Raw genomic sequence first — 19145 nt, 5'->3', positions numbered from 1 at the left:
GGCCATGTTGTGTTATCAGATGCCTGAAGAGGCATGTAGGATGCTGATTTTGTTTGTTTGTTTAACTCTGCTCCCTGATCTTCAGAGAAAGCACATTGCTTCCTTATAGGGAAAAAAGGGGCCTGTTCTCTCCAACGGGGGTAAAGATTATGCACTGCCTCCTTCCAGAGTCAACTTGAACTCTTTTCAGAGTAGCAGCCGTGTTAGTCTGTATCCGCAAAAAGAAGAACAGGAGTACTTGAACTCTGCTGCTGCTAGGATTGAACCAGCACTTCTAAAAGCTCAGAGCCTCTGCCCTGCTGGAGTGTTTGTGTTTCAGCTGCAGCTCCTTGATTGCTGAGAAAACGCATGAAAAAGGGCGGCAGAGATGTAAATCAAGGCAGCCAGACCTTGGGGTTGTACAGACCATTGATCTGTCTGGAAAAACAAAGGATCATGACATCTTCCTTCTATACAACCCCACTTCAGATTTACAAACTTCGGAGTCTGTTTTACGCAGGCAACTCGGGAAGTACGTGAACTTGACTGCCTCTCCAGGGGCCTTGGAGCAGGGAGCCCAAAATCTTCCATTTCCTCTGACCTTAAATCTGGAAGACACACACATTTCCTCTTGAGACAAACTTCTGATCTGTATGCTTCTGGTGCCGGAGCATGTGTTTATGCTCCATGGCTGCTCCTTCATGGACTCCCAGCCGGTGCATCACTCAACAAGTCACTCCTTTGAAGCAGTTCCTATGACAAATTACTCTTTGGATGCATGCAGGCTCCTAGTGTACTCTAAATGTCAGATGTTTATAGTACATCAGAATAAAAGAATTCACATCCATTATAATTATCTTTCGAATGCCACTAGGCTTGTGCTGCTCCTATTCCCTTATTGCTGGAGTTCTCAAAGTTCCTTTTCTTTTTCCTTTAAGATGAAAGTCATAAGAACAAAAGATGGAGAAAATAGAATTTCGACTGTGCGGTCTGCCAGCGTGTCTGCATGGCTGATAGGGAAGTGAAAATCCCATCTGCAGTCTGAAATGGCTGAGGACAGAGAGTTGTCCTGGGGTAGACACTTTTATCCTCGTCTGGGGACTGAACAGAGCCAGCTATTATTTACAATGCACAAAAGAGAGCATTCTCCCCCATCCCCCCAGCTCTGTTAGTACACCTGAACTGTGACCCCACTGCCAGTCCACCACTTCCTGTTATCTTGTTAGGCCTTGCATGCTAAGGAGGTTTGGGCCTTTTCACTATTTGGATGGCAGCCCTTGAGGGAAATAGTTCACATGCCTCCCCATTTGATCACATGGATATCTCCACAGTGCATGTGCGCACATTTGCATGTGTAAGTATAATAATATGCACATGCACAATCGCTGTCATGTGCTTCTGGATGAAAGGTGTGATATTGAAGAGCAATGCAAATGTACATTTATAGGTGGTTCAAAACTCAGTGTCATATACATGCTTCAAGAAAAATTCAGTGTTATATTCCTTTACCTGATGTTGCAACCAGAATGGAATGACTGCTTATTTCTTATTCAGACTGTGGTGGAAAAGGACCATTACAGTAGAAGTGTTTGGTTTTTATATGCATTTCCTGTGGCGTGCACTCACAAACACACAATGAAACAGTCTGCTGTGTTCAGTGTAAAAGGAATCTGGAGCCTCTGCAGTGCGGTTGGTAAATCCCAGTGTTTGCCTGTGAGATGACAGATCAGGATGGTGTAGTTTAAATTAACATAAAAGCTTTCCTATTTTGCACAAGGTGCATTCCCTGGGGCTGGCGACTGTTTCTGTGTGTCTGACTCCTACTTTACCATTTCATTAATAACTCTCCAGGTGCCGAGACTGAGCTCCACAGTAATGTAGCTGTCACTTCCTAGGAGGAGGGGAAAAAATGCACATTGTTTTCATTTGTTCTCCTCATTTGAATCCTTCCAGATGATCCACTTGGAAAGTCGTTGCTTAGAGATACCCTCTTGAAAAGTTCCTGGAATTGCTTAAAGTCGTCCACATTCTGTGGAGGCAGAGGCACGAGGGCTCCATCTGAAGCTGATGGAGAGTTAGGAGTCGGTGAATCAGGGTATGGTTCATAGCTTACCTCTTCTGGGGGGGTTCAGGCGCTCTAGACGTAGACGGGGCTAGAGATAGAGGCACAGAACAAGCTTGTGGTCTAGTGGAAGAATCATGAGGGCGAGTGGCAGCAGGAGCCGGCTAAGCGTAGCACTGAGGCCAAGGCATGGGATAAGAGAAGTGAGGTTCCGCCCACGGGGGAGCAAAGTAGGGAAACTGAGGCTGGTGCTTGTGAGCCGTGTCCTGAGGTAAAAATGGTTCCGCTGGAGGAAGAGAGGCAGGTGGGGAGAACTCGGCCTGCTGTTGCATATCGAGTTCACTGTCAGTGAAGGTAGCCAGGTCTGGTGTGGAGAGCGGCTGGTCAACAGTGAGCGCTGTGTGTCAAGAAATGGAGAGTCAGGCTCAGGTGCCACTGAGATGTCGTCCTGATTTAAGAATTGCTCTGCTCCTGGGCTGTGATCCTGCTGAGCATGATATGTGATCAGAAGCACATATTGACTTATGCTTTGCTCTCGCTGGTGCCGTGGGCCATTTGTAGGCCCCCTGCGGGAGGTCCACTCCTGCTGCTGGAGTGATAGGCAGGCTCAGTGCCAACATTCTTGTCAGCACCTGGGTAGAATGTGCTGTTGGCACCAGGTCTATTTTCGGTGCCAAGGGGACCAGTGCCCAGGAGATCTCCCCGCTATGTGAAGCTGGGTCCCTGCCTCTGCACGCCGCAGGAGCCGTGGCTGAGGTCCTAGGACGGTCGGAGGTGCCTTCCTACGGTGCTGTCAGCACTGAGGGTAAGGATCTCGCAGGAGACCCTTTATCCCTTTGAAAGGCTCTGCACGGAGACAGTTGGGCTTCCTGCCTCTTCGCTTGAGAGGGTGAAGCTGTGCTCCCATCGGTTTCGACCTGGCTGGGGAGCGTGAGGGAGAGGGTTTGACATTGCTCGTCTCCATAGGCAGACTGTAGGGATTTCTCCATCAGGAGCATTTTCAGCCGCAGGTTCCTGTCACGAGGAGCCCTAGTTTTCAGGCTGGTACAATGGACACACTTGGCAGGGACGTGTCTCGCCGAGGCACTTCACACAGCATGAGTGTCCGGCGGACCGTGGCATAGACTCCTGACAGGAGTCACATTTCATAAATCCTGAAGACCCTGGCATTACTGCACTAGGAATGCCAGGGGAGAGTGACTCAACAGGAGACAAACTTGAGGGGAAAAAAAGTTTTGTTTTTTTCTTTTTTAAACTAGGTAACTATTCTAAAGGAAGGGAAATAGCTGGGATGTTTCTAACTTAGGTATTTCTATGTCTTTGAACTTATTTCCTTCAGTGACCAGGGAAGAGGTTCAGCACTGCCCCGAGTCCCGTCCTCAGCTGAGGACGGTTGAGAAGGAACTGAAGGGGGCGCGGGATGCCCGCACTCAGGCAAACTCTAACGAGGACGCGAGACAGTAGTTGAGCGCATGCGTCCTGACCAAGCACTGCTACCGAAGATCTCCGATCAATGGCGCCGGGACGCACCATCACCTGGAATAGAATTAATTCTATGCAAAAGAATTAATGGACACAAATCTGACATCAGGAATCATAATACTCAAAAACCAGTGGGAGAACGCTCTAACCTGTCTGGCCATTCAATGACAGACCTGCAGGTGGCTATCTTACAACAGAAAAACTTCAAAAACAGACTCCAATGAGAGACTGCTGAGCTGGAATTGATATGCAAACTAGATACAATCAACTCAGGATTGAATAAGGACTGGGAATGGCTGAGCCATTACAAACATTGAATCTATCTCCCCTTGTAAGTATTCTCACACTTCTTATCAAACTGTCTGTACTGGGCTAGCTTGATTATCACTTCAAAAAAAAATTTTCTCTTACTTAATTGGCCTCTCAGAGTTGGTAAGACAACTCCCACCTGTTCATGCTCTCTGTATGTGTGTATATATATCTCCTCAATATATGTTCCACTCTATATGGATCCGAAGAAGTGGGCAGTAGCCCACGAAAGCTTATGCTCTAATAAATTTGTTAGTCTCTAAGGTGCCACAAGTACTCCTGTTCTTGTAACAGCTGTGTGACAACTACAACTCCCTGGGCCACTTCCCCATGACCTCCCCCCAGCACCTTCTTTGTCCTCACTGCAACACCTGATGCCTGATGGTGTTTGCATATTCCTCAGTCCTCCAGCAGCACATCCTCTCACTCCCAGCTCCTTACGTACCTCTCCCTAACTGAAGGGAGCTCTTTCTTTTTAACCAGGTGCCCTGACTAGCCTACCTGCCTTAATTGGTTCTAGTAGCTTCCTAATTGGCTCCAGGTGTCCTAATTAGCCTGCTTGCCTTAATTGGTTCTAGCAGGTTCCTGATTGTTCTGGAATAGTCCCTGTTATTTTACCTATGGAAAAGGGACCTGCTTAATCTGGGGCTAATGTATCTACCTTCCACCACTCTCCTGTAGCCATCTGGCCTGATCCTGTCACAAGCTCCACGGGTGGAGATGGGGGTGTGTGCAGGGGCATTGCCCCCCCAAACTATGTATGTTAATAAAAAATTACTAATATTTTCTATGCACCTGTGATTTCTTACATCGGGGCGAAGCCAACTGGAACCCAACTGTCTCCCCTATGTCTGCCCCTCACAGCTGGTAGCTGTGTGATCGGGATTTGAAGATGATGCAACAATATGCAACTGCCTCATTAGCGGCTAGCTATTTCCAATTGACTTAGGGTATGTCTATACTACCCGCCGGATTGGCAGGCAGCGATCGATCCAGTGGGGGTCAATTTATCACGTCTAGTCTAGACATGATAAATTGACCCCCGAGTGCTCTCCCGTCGACTCCTGTACTCCACCGGGGCGAGAGGTGCAGGCGGAGTCGACGGGGGAGTGTCAGCAGTCAACTCACTGCAGTGAAGTCACCGCAGTGAGTAGATCTAAGTACATCGACTTCAGCTACATTATTCAGCATAACTTACATCGATTCCCCTCTCCCCTTCCCCCTCCCCCCCCCCGTGTAGACCAGGTCTTAGATGACATGTTAGTGTGTAAGAGTGGTGATACTGTGGTGCAAACAGACACACACATGAAGAGCTGAGTTACCAACAATTTCAGAAACATACTCCCAAATATTGCTATCTATACATTACAACAAAGAGCGCTCAAATGCATGGCTAGGCTTTTATACAGTTCGGTGTTGCTGGTAGGTGGTGCCACATCTTTGACACCATCATTGGTACTTCCTTCCGTACAGCATGAGTACTACTTTAAAACATTGCAACGAACCTTTTAATGTTTAACATCAAGTGAAATAACTTGATGGTCTTATCCAAAAGCCAGGAAACATAAAATGGACCTTCAGAAGTTTTTTTGTAAAAGCTACTGTGGAAGCATCGGCGCCTGTGCCACAGCAGGATTTCACAGCACCCGGGCCCTGTCACCTCCTGCCTCAGCTCTAGACACTTTATCGCAAGTACTGCAAGGGATTCTGAGTATAGGTTCTCTCAGCACAGGTCTGACTGAAGATGACATGAGAACCTAACTGTTCCTATAGGTCTCAGCAACAAAAAAAATAATTAATTGGCCTAATCAACCACATCTGCCTGGTTTTCAAAGGAGAATGTTTGGGAAGCACAACTGTTCTTTTTCAGTTTTCCATTACAAAAAATGTCCTTGGGTTGAATGAAATATTCAACAAGATGCTGTATTCTGCTTCCCATGCCATAGCTTCCACTCTAAGAAGGACTATGGATAATTCAGGTAATCAAAAGAGGTGTGCAGAACTGCAAAAAAAATCTCTGAAAAATTGTCTTTTTAACATGCTATTTCCCAGGTTCATGTGAAATGTATGGAAAAGTGGCAATGCTTCAAACACAGTGAAGAAACAAGATCAGTAGTAGTGAAGCTTTCAGTAGGGTTACCATACTTCCGGATTTCCCTGGACATGTCCGGCTTTTTGGTGCTCAAATCCCCGTCCGGGGGGAATTTCCAAAGAACCGGACATGTCTGGGGAAATAGGGAGGCATAAGCCAGGGTCCGCCCAGCACGATCCGCCGGGTCCGCAGCGCAGCCCAGCTACAATGCTCAGGCAGGGAAGGGGGGGGGGGGCTCGGGCTTCCCTCGCGGGCGGGGACCCCCCGGGCACTGGGGGACCCTTCCTGTGGCCCCGTTGCCCTGCGCAGCTCAGAACCCGGCGCCACGGGAGCTGTTTCCGGTGGGCACAGACAGGCCGGGGAACGTGCTCGGCAGCAGGAAGGAAGCTGCAGCCGGAGCTGCAGGGACCAGCACCGCTGAGCGTCTGAAGCCCCCAGCAGGCAGAGGCTGCCAGGGGAGCGAGGGAGCAGGGGCAGGCGGGGGCATAGAGGCTGCAGGGGCGGGGGGTGCAGGGCGAGTGAGGAGCAGGGGTCACAGAGGCTGCAGGGGCAGGAGGTGCAGGGGCAGAGCAGGCGGGGGTGCAGAGGCTGCAGGGCGAGTGGGGAGCAGGGGTCACAGAGGCTGCAGGGTGAGTGGGGAGCAGGGGTCACAGAGGCTGCAGGGGCGGGGGGTGCAGGGGCTGCAGTGCGAGTGGGGTGCAGGGGTCACAGAGGCTGCAGGGGCGGGGGGTGCAGGGGCAGAGCAGGCGGGGAGGGCAGAGGCTGCAGGGCAAGTGGGGAGCAGGGGTCACAGAGGCTGCAGGGGCAGGGGGTGCAGGGGCAGAGCAGGCGGGGGGCGCAGAGGCTGCAGGGCAAGTGGGGAGCAGGGGTCACAGAGGCTGCAGGGTGAGTGGGGAGCAGGGGTCACAGAGGCTGCAGGGGCGGGGGGTGCAGGGGCTGCAGTGCGAGTGGGGTACAGGGGTCACAGAGGCTGCAGGGGCGGGGGGTGCAGGGGCAGAGCAGGCGGGGAGGGCAGAGGCTGCAGGGCAAGTGGGGAGCAGGGGTCACAGAGGCTGCAGGGGTGGGGGTGCAGGGGCTGCAGGACGAGTGGGGAGCAGGGAAGCACTTAGCAACCCCCAACCAAGATCATAGCGGGAGGGAGGAGGGGGCATGCAGGGTGCTCAGAGGAGGGGGCAGAGTTGGGGTAGGGACTTTGGGGAAGGGGCGGGGCTGAGGTGGAGTTGGGGCGGGGCCAGGGAAGGGGCGGAGTTGGGGCAGGGCCAGGGCCCCCGTGGAGTTGGGGCGGGGCCAGGGAAGGGGCGGAGTTGGGGCAGGGCCAGGGCCCCCGTGGAGTGTCCTCTTTTTTCATTGTTGAAATATGGTAACCCTATTTCAGCAAATCATAAAAGTAGTGTGGACAGAAACTGAGATTACCTTACAAAGATTTGTGATATTGTCAAGTTACTTTCAAAGCTTGGTTTATCATTTCGAGGACATGATGAGGGAAAAGAATCTAAATTGAAAGGGAATTTTCTTTAATTTTGTAATTTCTTTTCAAAATCTGATGCCACTTTCAAGAAAATGCAGGCAAATTATTTTAACTACACAAGCCTTGTCTTTCAAAATGAAGTGCTAGAGATTTGTGCAGATTTAATTTGCAAAGAAATTGTATGGCAGTGAATGAGACTGGTTTTTTTGCTGTAATTTCAGATGAGGCCAGGTCATTTAAGACAGAGCAGCTTTCAGTTTGTATCTGATACGAAGACCTAGGGATTAAAAAAAGGTTTGTGTGCTTCATCAATTGCTCGCCTTCCCAAAATGCAAATGGCATTTATACTGCAATAAGAAAAGCTTTGGAGACAACTGGATTACAGAATCTGCTGATTGTTGCGCAGTCTTATGATGTTAAGTATCAGAAGGGTAGCCGTGTTAGTCTGGATCTGTAAAAAGCAACAAAGAGTCCAGTGGCACCTTATAGACTAACAAATGTTATGATGGTTCTTCTGTGATGACAGGACATGTAGCTGGGGTTCAGCACTTAATGAAAAAGACCATCCAACTGCAATATATGTACATTGTATGGCACACAAACTCAACCTCATCCTCGTGGAATGCTGTAAAGTAAGTTGAAGTCCTGTGGGCTTTCTTAATATAATTGAGAAATTGTATTCAGTCTTTGTGGAGCCAAGCAATCAGAGTTTTTGCAACATGCAGAAAGCTTTAGGTCTTAAGCGTCAAGAGATTGTGCAGCCCAGTGACACGCATTGGCCATGTAAATGTAAAAGTGTGTTTGCAGTAAAAACGCAATACACTACCATCATGCGGTGTCTTAAAGAACTCAGCGAACAAGGCAAAAAGTGGTCTGTAGAAGCAAATGGCCTTTATCATGTGTGGAGTTTCATTCATTGCGTGATTATCTTTCAGCATAGTGTAACCCCCAAGGAGATTACATAGATTCCTGGGACTCTGTTTGCTGGCAGCTCAGGGAGAGGCACACTGTCCCTGGTAGGGAGGGGGAGCCAAGGCAGACTCAGAGTCTGCCCAGCAACCAATAGGGAGTGACAGACCCTCCCAGGGAGAAGCCATTTTGTAATCAGTCTGGAGCCAGCCATGAAAAGGGCAGGACTGGCTGTGTGAGGAGCTGGTGAGTCCCAGGCCTGCATGCATGGTTCCCCCTGAGAACAGGCCTCTAGGGATCTGACAGCAGATCCCTCAGCTGGGTTTTTCCTTCCCCATTGATGATTCCCAATTTGTAGCATTTGCTGGGAAATTTCTCCAGCCAGGCTGAGTTCGCCCTCCAGCTCCCTAGGTGAGATCAGTCACCACATGGTCAGTTCTGCTCTGTCTGCTAGTCCAGGGAAGCTGCCTGCTGAGTGTGTGACTGGAGGCTGGGCTAGGAGGCTAAAGTTTGGATGTTAGTGTAGTTGTATAACCTACACCTTGAGCCCTGCACCCCTTTGTGGTGAAGGGAAATCTTGGGACGGACACAGCCTGATTCCTGCCTGAGGAGGATTCCTGCCAGCAGACAGCAGCCCCTCTGCAGTGACTGAGGAGTCCAGCGTCATCTTCGAACCTGAGGATCATTCATGGAGTTTGTGAGTGCACCATCTTTTAGTTAGTTAATCAGGGAATTTGTTTTGGGGACCCCCTACTCCCTGAACTGTGTCCTCAAGCCAGGGAGTAAGGGTTTGAGGATTTTATAACCTGCTGCATATTACACCTGTGGAGGGATTTACCACCTCCTCCCACTTGTGAGTCCTTTGGGCTGTACTGAACCCAGTCAGCCACACTGCTAAACCACTGCAGAGAAGAATTTTGTGGTTATATGTCATCAAGGGCCCCAGCAAAGTACACGTACCAACAGGACACTAATTTTACATTTGCTACATCAAGTCGCGTGTATTTTCAGTGTGGGCACCGGTGACCCTAAAAATAGTGTTTCACCCTGTTATGTTGTATTTGTCTCCTGTTTAATATAATTATTGTGTTGAATATATTTTTATGTGTTTGTGTTTATTTCTTGGAAGTCTCCAACTATCTGGCAAGTAAGTGGGGATTACTCTGTAGTTAGAATTTTCCGCCCAAGCTGCCCTGGTGACCCTGCCAGGAAGGAGCGAGGGGGGTGGAGGCACCGCCAAATAATTTCATAGGAAAAAAAGAAAGAAGATACACCCTGCTGAGTGGGTGGCGGAATCCAAAAGAACCCAGACCTCTCCATCAAAACCTGTAAGTGGATTGGCATTAAAAGAGGTAAAGAGGTGGAGAGGGGCACTACAATATTATGAAAGTTGTTCATGTCTCTCACAAAGGACTTCAAGGTGTTGGTACCATGCTTGCAAATGCTTTATCTATCATAGGAAAAATGAAAGTGTACTTTGAAAAATGCAGACGTGAAGAAGGCTGGAAAGAAACATGGGAAGAAATCTCAGAATTTTGCCGAGACCGCAACATTGCAGTGCCAGATGAAGATACTTCAACCAAGAAAAAAGAAGGAGAATTGTAAAAGCCTTGGCAATCTTTATGGAATTCATTGTCCCAATAACTGTGGGTCAGAGAGAGCATGTAGAAGAACCAACAAATCCTCATGAAACACCCGAGACTATAAGTGCTCCTGAAAAAAACAAGTGAGATCAGCAGTTACACCTTCCTATTTTGGATTATATAATTGTAGAATTAGAGAGACTATTCTCAAAAGAATCAATGGAAATTGCTGAGGTCTGTGATTCAGTGTTAAGTTGTGACAAAAATGGCATTCAGCCACTCTTGCAGAAATATGCATTCCCACTCATCATAAATCCTCACCTTGCAGCTGGAGAAATAGACCTTTTTGCCCGTACTGAATTTCTTGTTACCTTTCAAAGATTAAAAAGAAATACCTCAAATCATGTACCCAAACTATTACAAACTCATTCAGTTAGCTCTCATATTGCCAGTTGGAACGGCCACATCGCCAAAAGTTTTTCTGCTACGGGACAGATTAGAAACTGGATGTGTTCATAGAATAGATGAGAAAAGAAAGATTTTCTTCACTGGCTCTTCTTCACATAGAAGCCAATTTAACTGCAAGACTGATTCCTAAGAACATTATGGGTGTTCACAGTAACTGAAGAGAAAGAGGACTGCATCTAAATTAAGGTAAATACAGTATTTCTAGACAATACTGGGTTTACAATGATTCAAAAGGGGCCCCGGCCCGGCCCACTCCACTTGTGCTGCGCCCGGAGCAGCTGGGTCCTCTCCACCCCCCCGGCTCCTCCCCCCCCCACCGCTCGCTCCTCTTGGCCGGCAGCCGGCTGAGGGCTCCTGTCTGCCCCCGTCACCGGCAGGCAGCTGCCATTGGAGATGGGGCCGGAGAGGAGCCCTCGGCTGATGACCGTCCGCTCTGGGCTCCTCGGGGGCGGGGCCCACCTCTCCCTACTGCTCTGCAGAAGCAGTGGGCTGGGAAGTTGATGGCTGCCTGCCCGCCCCCAGCAGCCCATGCGAGGAAACGCCTCCTCCGCTGTGGGCACCTCCAGTGCCAGGCAGGCAGGGCTGGGTGGAGCGCCGGGGGACGGGGCCACTCTGTGCTCCCAAGCTTCAGCTGTCCTGCCCCCTGGCACTGTGTTTGGAGGGGGGATCCCTGCTCTGCTCTGGCTCAGCAGGGCCGGGGGGCAGGGCGTGGGGGAGGTTTGTGTTTTGGGATCCTAGGCAGCGAGGGTCTGTTGGGGGGGGGGGGGCGCTGTGTAGTTGTGGTGGTGGGGCTGTAGGAAAGGGTACTGGACAGTGGGGGAGATCTGTGCATGTTGGAGCTCTAGGGAGTGGTGGTTGTGTGTGGGGTGCTGGGCAGTTGTGGTGGGCCTGAAGGCAGGGGGGCTCTGGGCAGAGGTGGTGGGTGTGCAGGGTGCTGTGCATTTGTGTGTGGGGGGGTGCTGGGTGGCGCTGCATGGACCCTCCCCCAAGGGGAAGGGACACGCTAGCAGCACAGGGCCAGGCGGTCCAGTGTGTATCTGGCGACTGATGGTTTGTAAACAGTGCCCTCACACTGGGTAGAGTGGGGCTGCCCCCGCCATGCCATGCCCCGTTACCCCTGGCCGGCCTCTTGTTCCAGGGACCAGCCTCCCCACGCCAATGTTCCATTGCCCCCATGGGGGCCTACAAATATATTTGGCGCCTGGCCCACAAAAGATTAATTCGGCCCTATTTCTATAATAAGACAATGTTTATGTATCTCTAAAACTAGGGATAGTTACATAAAAGTGCTCATGGTAGCTGGTAAACATATCAAATAATTAAATTAAAACAAGAAATCAAGGGTGATTAATAAATGTACACTCTGATTTCAAGTACATTGTAATTTAAATATCAGTAATAATCAGTACTTCAAGTCAGACCTATATTCAGAGCTGTCCCTAGGGCATGGCGAATCGGGGCGACTGCTCCGGGCCCCGCACTTTGGGATACCCCAGGGGCCGGCGCCATTGGCCGGCACCACATGGGCAGCAGGTGAAGCGCTGGGTGGAGGAGGCTACCCTCAGCCCCACCCCTTCCACCTGAGGGAGAGTGCGGAGGGTGGGTGAGCGCACCGCGGCAGCGCTGCAGCCTCCCCAGCCCCATGGAGCCCAGCGGATTTTTTTTTTTTTTTTTGGTAAATGTCTATTTCATCATATACACTAAAATTGATGAAAAATATTTCAATCAATAATTGCAATTTACAGAGGAAAAGTGAGAAAAAATTTGCTTGAGAAGCTGATTTGTGGATATTTACTTTGTATATTTTGACATGTGATGTTGACAATTTGTGTTTCAATGGTTATAAAAAACTAACTTTTTGAATCTCAACATCGACTGTCATTAAATAATTATCATCTTCCCTTCCCCACATAATTTCCCACACCTATGAAATTTTAAATCAACAAAACTCTATAATTTTTTAAAAATAAACATTGACATTATCTGTCAACATTATATTTAAAAAAAAAAAATCAAATTCTGCCAAGCCTATTTATGACTGATGAATTAGGCTAACTTCTCTCACCCCAGGAAGAACAGACTGGGCTTTGCTAACTGTCAGGATACATCTACACATAGTCTCTGGGTACTTGGCATAGAAGAGCCTGCAGAAGCAACAGAATTCTCAAACTGTCTGAACCAACATAAAAATCTTTGCTAAGACAATGTTTAAAGTTCCAGGCACATGCCTGGACATTGAGTGCATGTCATCTTTAATCCTGTTAAGAGTTAAAAGAAAAAAAAAACCCTTCATTCAAATGCTCCAGGGAACGCAGAGCCGAGTTTATGCTTCCCAAATACACCAAGATTTTAAGGAGTTGCATTCTATCAGTGACCACCAACATGAGAATGCATTAGTCATCTTCATACCATAGTAGTTATGCTGCTGAACAATATGCACAGAACACAGATAAAAGATTAGCATATATTCCTAATTAGAAGACAATCCAGAATCAAGAATATGCAGAGGTATGAAAGTAAGGATTTAAAAAACAAAACAGACTTTGGCAGGGATATAAACTCTCCTGCTTGTGAGTTTAAGCTGTCCTCTGACTCATGGTTTGGGAAGAAACACCCCCTACGATCAAGGTTATGAACTTATTCCACCATTACTCAGTGCAGGATTCTTACACCTTCCTCTGAAGGATCTGGTGTTGGCTGCTGTTAGAGACAGGACACTCATCTAGATGGGCCCCTGCTCTGATCCAGTCTGGAAATTCCCATGTATCCTAAGCATACCCACTCCTCCTTAATGGCTAGATCCTGCTAGCCGTGGGTCGACAGGAGCATATTAGCATTATTATTAATCCTGCTACTTACCAGGTAGATTATTTTTCCTCTCTGGCCACTGAACCACACCCCAGGTAATTTGATGGGCTACCTCAGTGTGGACACTGCAAATATACCTATGACCTGCTGACCCATATGCTGCCCATGCACCACCTCTGCTGAATTTCACAGGGATACCTGCTTGTGGGAGTGAGTTCACCTGGACTTGATTAGACACATCCATCTGAGCTCCTCACACAGGAATAGCCTATGATGGACTCTGTTGAACCCAGGGCTTGGACACAAAGTTTTCCAGCTTCTCTATCCATATCTTGCAGAGTTTTTGGCAGAAACATAAACCCTCCTATACAACAGACTCTGTTCATGTCCTCCAAATAGAGGTCAATGCCAGCCCCATCTCCAGCACATCCTCATTTTACGCCCAAACAGCCCCATGGAGCTGGAGGTTGAGCCCCACAGAGCAGCATCTGTGTAGTCTCCCCGTGGCCTGCACCTGCCTTTAGAGCAGAACTGAAGTGATCCTGCTGCCTTTAGGACCCTACATGCCCACATCTGGTGCAGCAAGAAGTGGCCCAACATCATCATGCATAAAATGAAGTGTGAACTTAAAGTGCTGCAGCTCTCCTCCTTCAATGTCACCCTGTACACTCCATCAGCATCCAGATTCTCATCATGCACTTGAACAAATGAAATCAGGGCAAGGAGACGGTACAGAGAAAAAACAGGTATATGTGATCAAGAAGAATCAGACAAAGGCTGGTACAAGTAACTTCAAAACCATTAGCAATGCAGTAAGAGTGGCCTATTCCCAGCATGCAACAGTCCCAACAGGGAGAAATTCTTCTTTAAAATAAATAAATATAATCCAGCCAACAGCGTCCCCTCTGGTCGTGTTTCTTTTGTACCTCACCTGGCCAGTCTAAGTCCATCTGAGCTCCTTTTATACAAAGTAGGGCAGAAAGGGCAGAGTGCCTTCACTCTTGGCCAGTCAGTACCACTTGCCAGGAGCCAGGTACAATGCTGGAGATCCCTTTCTGAGGGGGATGGAGGCATCCATCTGCTGACTTGACCTGGCAACCTGGGCGTGTTATGCTTGTGTAGAGCCTGCATCTGAGATGTTACGGAAAGGTTACAAGGCTCATCCATCCCTCTGACCATTACCCCGTGCTGCTCATCCACGTGGGCACTAATCATACAATATCAGGGTTGGAAGGGACCTCAGGAGGTCATCTAGTCCAACCCCCTTCTCAAACTGTTGTTCTTTGAGATGTGTTGTTCAGGTCCATTCTACATTAGGTGTGCACGTGCCGCATGCACGGATGTCGGAAACTTTTTTCCTTAGCGGCTCCCGTTGGGTTGGCAGGGGAGTCCGCCAGAGCGGCGCCTCCACGCCAGTGCATATATACCCCTGCCGACCCGACCCTCCTTCAGTTCCTTCTTGCCGGAGACTCCGACAGAGGGGAAGGAGGGTGGGAAGTGTAATGGACGTGAACAACACATCTCGAAGAACAACAGTTATGAGAGGTAGGTAACCATTTTTCTTCTTCGAGTGCTTGTTCATGTCCATTCCACGTTAGGTGACTCACAAGCTTACCATAGGAGGAGGGAAGGAGTCATGGAGCAATTGATTGAAGAACAGCCCTGCCAACCACCGCATCATCTCTGGCTTGCTGGTTGACTGCATAGTAGGCTGTGAAAGAGTGCACCGATGACCTTGTTGAATGAGCCGTGATTGTCAGGGCTGGAACCTTGGCAAGCTCGTAGCAAGTGCGGATGCAGTCCGCAATCCACGATGACATGCGTTGCGCCAAGACTGGAAGCCCTTTCATTCTATCAGCTATGGCGACAAACAACTGCGTCGACTTGCGGAAAGGTTTAGTTCACTCCAAATAGAACACCAGGGCCCTTCGAACATCCAGAGTGTACAGGCTACAGTGACTCGGGTCCGTGTGTGGTTTAGGAAAGAACACTGGCAAACAAATGTCCTGGCCCATATGGAATTGCGAGACTATCTTAGGGAGGAATTTTGGGTGCGATCTGAGTTGCACTTTGTCCCTATAGAAAGCTGTATAAGGAGACTCCGAGGTTAGGGCTCGTAAGTCGGACACCCTCCTTGCCGATGTAATGGCCACCAGGAATGCCACTTTCCAGGAGAGGTGTTGGAGACAGCAAGAGGCCAGGGGCTTGAACGGGGGCCCCATAAGCTTGGAAAGGACCAGATTAAGGTTCCAGGGAGGGACTGGCGGGCATGAGTAGGAGAACACTCTCTCCAGTCCTTTGAGGAACCACACCACCATGGGGTTAGAGAACACAGAGCATCTGGAATCCCCTGGGTGGAACGCTGAAATGGCAGCTAGATGCACCCTGATTGAGGAGGGAGCGAGACCCTGATGCTTGAGGTGCAGGAGGTATTCTAGGATGACTGGGATAGTGGCCTGGAATGGCTGTATCTGCTTAGGCTCACACCAGCAGGAAAATCTTTTCCACTTAGCTAGGTAGGCCGCCCTAGTGGAAGGTTTCCTACTGCCAAGGAGAATTTGTCATACCGGAAGAGAGCACTGGCTCTCCATAGCGTTTAGCCAGAGAGCTTCCACGCCATGAGGTGCAGAGACTGCAGATCCAGGTGGAGCAGGCGCCCTCTGTCCTGCGTGATGATGTCCCGGTGTAGGAGCAGGGCAATCCAAGTGGCCACTGACAGCTCTAGCAGGGTTGTAAACCAGTGCTGCCGAGGCCAGGCTGGGGCAATCAAAATTATCATCGCCTGGTCCCTGCGAACTTTGAGGAGGACTCTGTGGATGAGCGGGAGCGGAGAGAAGGCGTACTTCAGACTCCCGCTCCAAGGGATCATGAAAGCGGCTGCGACCGAACCCGGACTGTGGTTCTGGAACGAGCAAAACCACAGACATTGGCTGTTGTCCTTGGTGGCAAAGAGGTCCATTTGGGGAAATCCCCACTTCTGGAAGACTGACTGCAAGATGTCCGATCTTATCAACCACTCGTGCTTGCGGTATGACCGGCTGAGGCTGTCTGTTAGCTTGTTCCGTTCTCCCAGGAGATATGACACTACAAGATTAATGGAGCGGGCTATACAAAAGTCCCACAGAAGAAGGGCCTCTTGGCAGAGGGGAGAGGAGCGGGCTCCACCTTGCTTGTTTATGTAAAACCTGGCAGTGATGTTGTCTGTCAGAACTGTCATGCTGTGACCTTCCAGAGTAGCGTGAAAGGTTTGGCAGGCTAGACGAACCGCCCTGAGCTCCTTCACATTGATGTGGAGCGACATCTCGGCCTCGGACCACAAGCTCTGCATCCTTAGGTCCCCTAAGTGAGCTCCCCAGCCGAGGTCTGACGCGTCTGTCACCAGCGTCAGAGCAGGCTGCGGTGCGGCGAAGGGATATCCTCGCATACTACCGGCCGATTCAGCCACCAGCGCAGGGAGTCCAACACTTGGGCCGGGACCATCACAACAAGGTCTAGGGGATCTCTGCCCGGGCGATACGATTGGGCAAGCCACGCTTGTAAAGTCCTGAGCCGCAGTCGAGCACATTTGACTATGTGGGTGCACAGTGCCCATGTGCCCTAGGAGCTGGAGGCAGCATCTGGCTGTGGTAGTGGGGAACCTTAGCATTGAGTCCATTACCCGCTGGATGGCCAGGAACCTGGATTCCAGAAGGCTCGCTCGCGCCTGCACCGAGTTCAGCACTGCCCCGATGAACTCCAGCCTTTGGGTTGATATCAGGGTAGACTTGGGCAAGTTGACTAGAAGGCCCAGCTTGCGGAATGCATCTAGGGCCACCATCACATGGGAGCAGACCTCCTCTTCAGACCAATCCGCGAGGAGCCAATGGTCTAGGTATGGGTATTCTCCTCTTTCGCAGGAAGGCTGTAAATACTGACATGCACTTTGTGAAGATGTGCGGGGCTTCCGCCAGGCCGAACAGGAGGACCGGAAACTGGTAATGGTGCTGGTCTATGGCAAATCGTAGGAACTGCCGGTGAGCGGGGTGAATAGTGATGTGAAAGTACGCATCTTTCATATCGAGGGCAGCATACCAATTCCCAGATCCAGGGACGGGATAATAGTGCCTAGGGAGACTATATGGAAGCGGGCCTTGACTAAGAACTTGTTGAGCCCATAAAGGTCTAAAATGGGCCGAAGGCCCCCCTTTGCCTTTGGGATGAGAAAGTAGCAGGAGTAAAACCCCTTTCCCCTTAGTTCCCCAGGGACTTCCTCCATCTCCCCCGCCTCTAGGAGCAACTGTACCTCCTGCATAAGGAGTTGCTCGTGAGAAGGGTCCCTGAAGAGGGACAGGGAAGGGGGCTGGGAAGGAGGAGAACTGCAGCGTGTAACCCACTTATACCGTGCGTAAGACCCAATGGTCCGACGTTATACGGGACCACGCCTGGTAGAAGTGGGACAAGCGGTCTGAGAAACATGGGGAAGGATCCGGGAGCTGGGTTGGTACGCTGTCCTCGAGTGCACCTTCAAAACCCCTGCTTGCTGCCAGGCTGGGGCTTGCCCTGGCCCTGGCCTTGACTAGGCATGTTATTCCACCTGTGCCTGCTGTCTCTGCCCCTCCTGCGGTAAGGCTCCTGCCTAGGGCGGGACTGGTGCTGTTGTTGTGACGGTTGGGGTTTGAATGGCTTTCTCTGAGTCGCCGGGATGTGCATGCCTAATGACTTGAGGGTTGCCCGAGAGTCTTTAAGGCTATGCAGCCTGGCATCCGTCGGGTCAGAAAAGAGACCAGACCCTTTGAAGGGGAGGTCCTGGATGGTGTTCTGGACCTCTGGCGGAAGTCCTGAAGCCTGAAGCCACGCTGAACGCCTCATCACCACACCTGAGGCGATTGTTCTGGCTGCTATGTCTGCTGAGTCCAGAGAGGCCTGTAAAGAGGTCTTGACGACTGCCTCTCTCTCTTCTACGAGGGCCATGAACTCAGGCTGAGAGCCCTGGGGCAATGAGTCTTTAAATTTGGAAACTGCTGCCCAGGAATTAAAATTGTGCTTGTTTAGGATCGCCTGCTGGTTCGAAATCCGTAATTGGAGGCCCCCAGAGGAGCAGACCTTCCTGCCAAAGAGGTCCAAACATTTAGCCTCCTTGGCCTTGGGGGCCGGGGCTTGCTGGCCATGACGCTCCCGTTCATTCATGGCTGAGATGACCAGCAAACAAGGGGTTGGATGAGGAAATAGGAAGTCTTATCCCTTGGACAGGGCGAAGTACTTCCTCTCCACCCTCCTTGCTGTCGGTGCGCTGGAGGCTGGGGTTTGCCAGACCGTCTTGTAGTTAGACTGGATGGTTTTTATGAGCGGGAGCACAATTCTGGAGGGACCTTCAGGGCTTAGTATGTCCACCATAGGATTCTCCTGCTGCACCACTTCCTCTGCCTGTAGGCCCAAATTTTGGGCGACCCTGTGGAGCAGCTCCTGATGTGCCCTGTGGTCGATCAGGGGAGGCCACAGCCTCATCTAGGGACGATGAGGAGGTGAGGGCCTGTTGTGCCTCCTCCATCTGTTCTTCCTGCCCTTCGTCATATGTCGGGGGCACATCCGAGCCCTGCCTGGTAGATTGTCCCTGGAACAGCCCTGGGCTCGGTGCCGCTTCCGCTCACCGGTGTTCCGGAGAAGCATCTGGCGGCCTGGATACCGTAGCCTCCTTGGGTGTGGAGGGGTGTCTGCGTGGGGACTGGGACCGGTGCACCGAATAGTTGGAACTCAAAGCTCTGGAGGAGGTCCCCTGCTAATGATGATAGGCCCAGGGTGTTCAAAAGGGCCATTGGCCTGGCGGTGCCCATTGGGGATGCCACTCGGTCTGGGGCTCCCTGCTAGCCGGTGCCTTGTGGGCATAGCTGGAGCGGCCTGAGTCGACCTCGGATTCTGAGGATGCCAATCTCGAAGGCCCAAGGCGGTGCCATGGCACGGTGCCGTCGAGGGGCTGGAGAGCGGCTTCTCCCCGACCGGGATCGGTAC

At 50.5% G+C, this 19145-nt stretch overlaps 1 protein-coding gene and 1 long non-coding RNA gene across 14 annotated transcripts in view; one reads left to right on the top strand and one right to left on the bottom strand.

The window, feature by feature from the left end:
• Window positions 1–19145, bottom strand: part of MID2 (midline 2) — a 465133-nt gene that overhangs the window by 310072 nt on the left and 135916 nt on the right. The gene's annotated exons all lie outside the window — the stretch shown is intronic.
• LOC101953387 (uncharacterized) overlaps window positions 8487–19145 on the top strand; it is a 43296-nt gene continuing 32637 nt past the window's right edge. Inside the window, exon 1 of the long non-coding RNA XR_010590407.1 lies at window positions 8487–8998. This is a non-coding gene — a long non-coding RNA (uncharacterized LOC101953387). The remainder of the gene's footprint in view (window positions 8999–19145) is intronic.

Source organism: Chrysemys picta, chromosome 9 (assembly GCF_011386835.1).
Source record: "Chrysemys picta bellii isolate R12L10 chromosome 9, ASM1138683v2, whole genome shotgun sequence".
Taxonomy (NCBI): Eukaryota; Metazoa; Chordata; order Testudines; family Emydidae; genus Chrysemys; species Chrysemys picta.
Note: the sequence above shows the minus strand (reverse complement) of the source record. Positions and strands in the feature narration are given on the sequence as shown.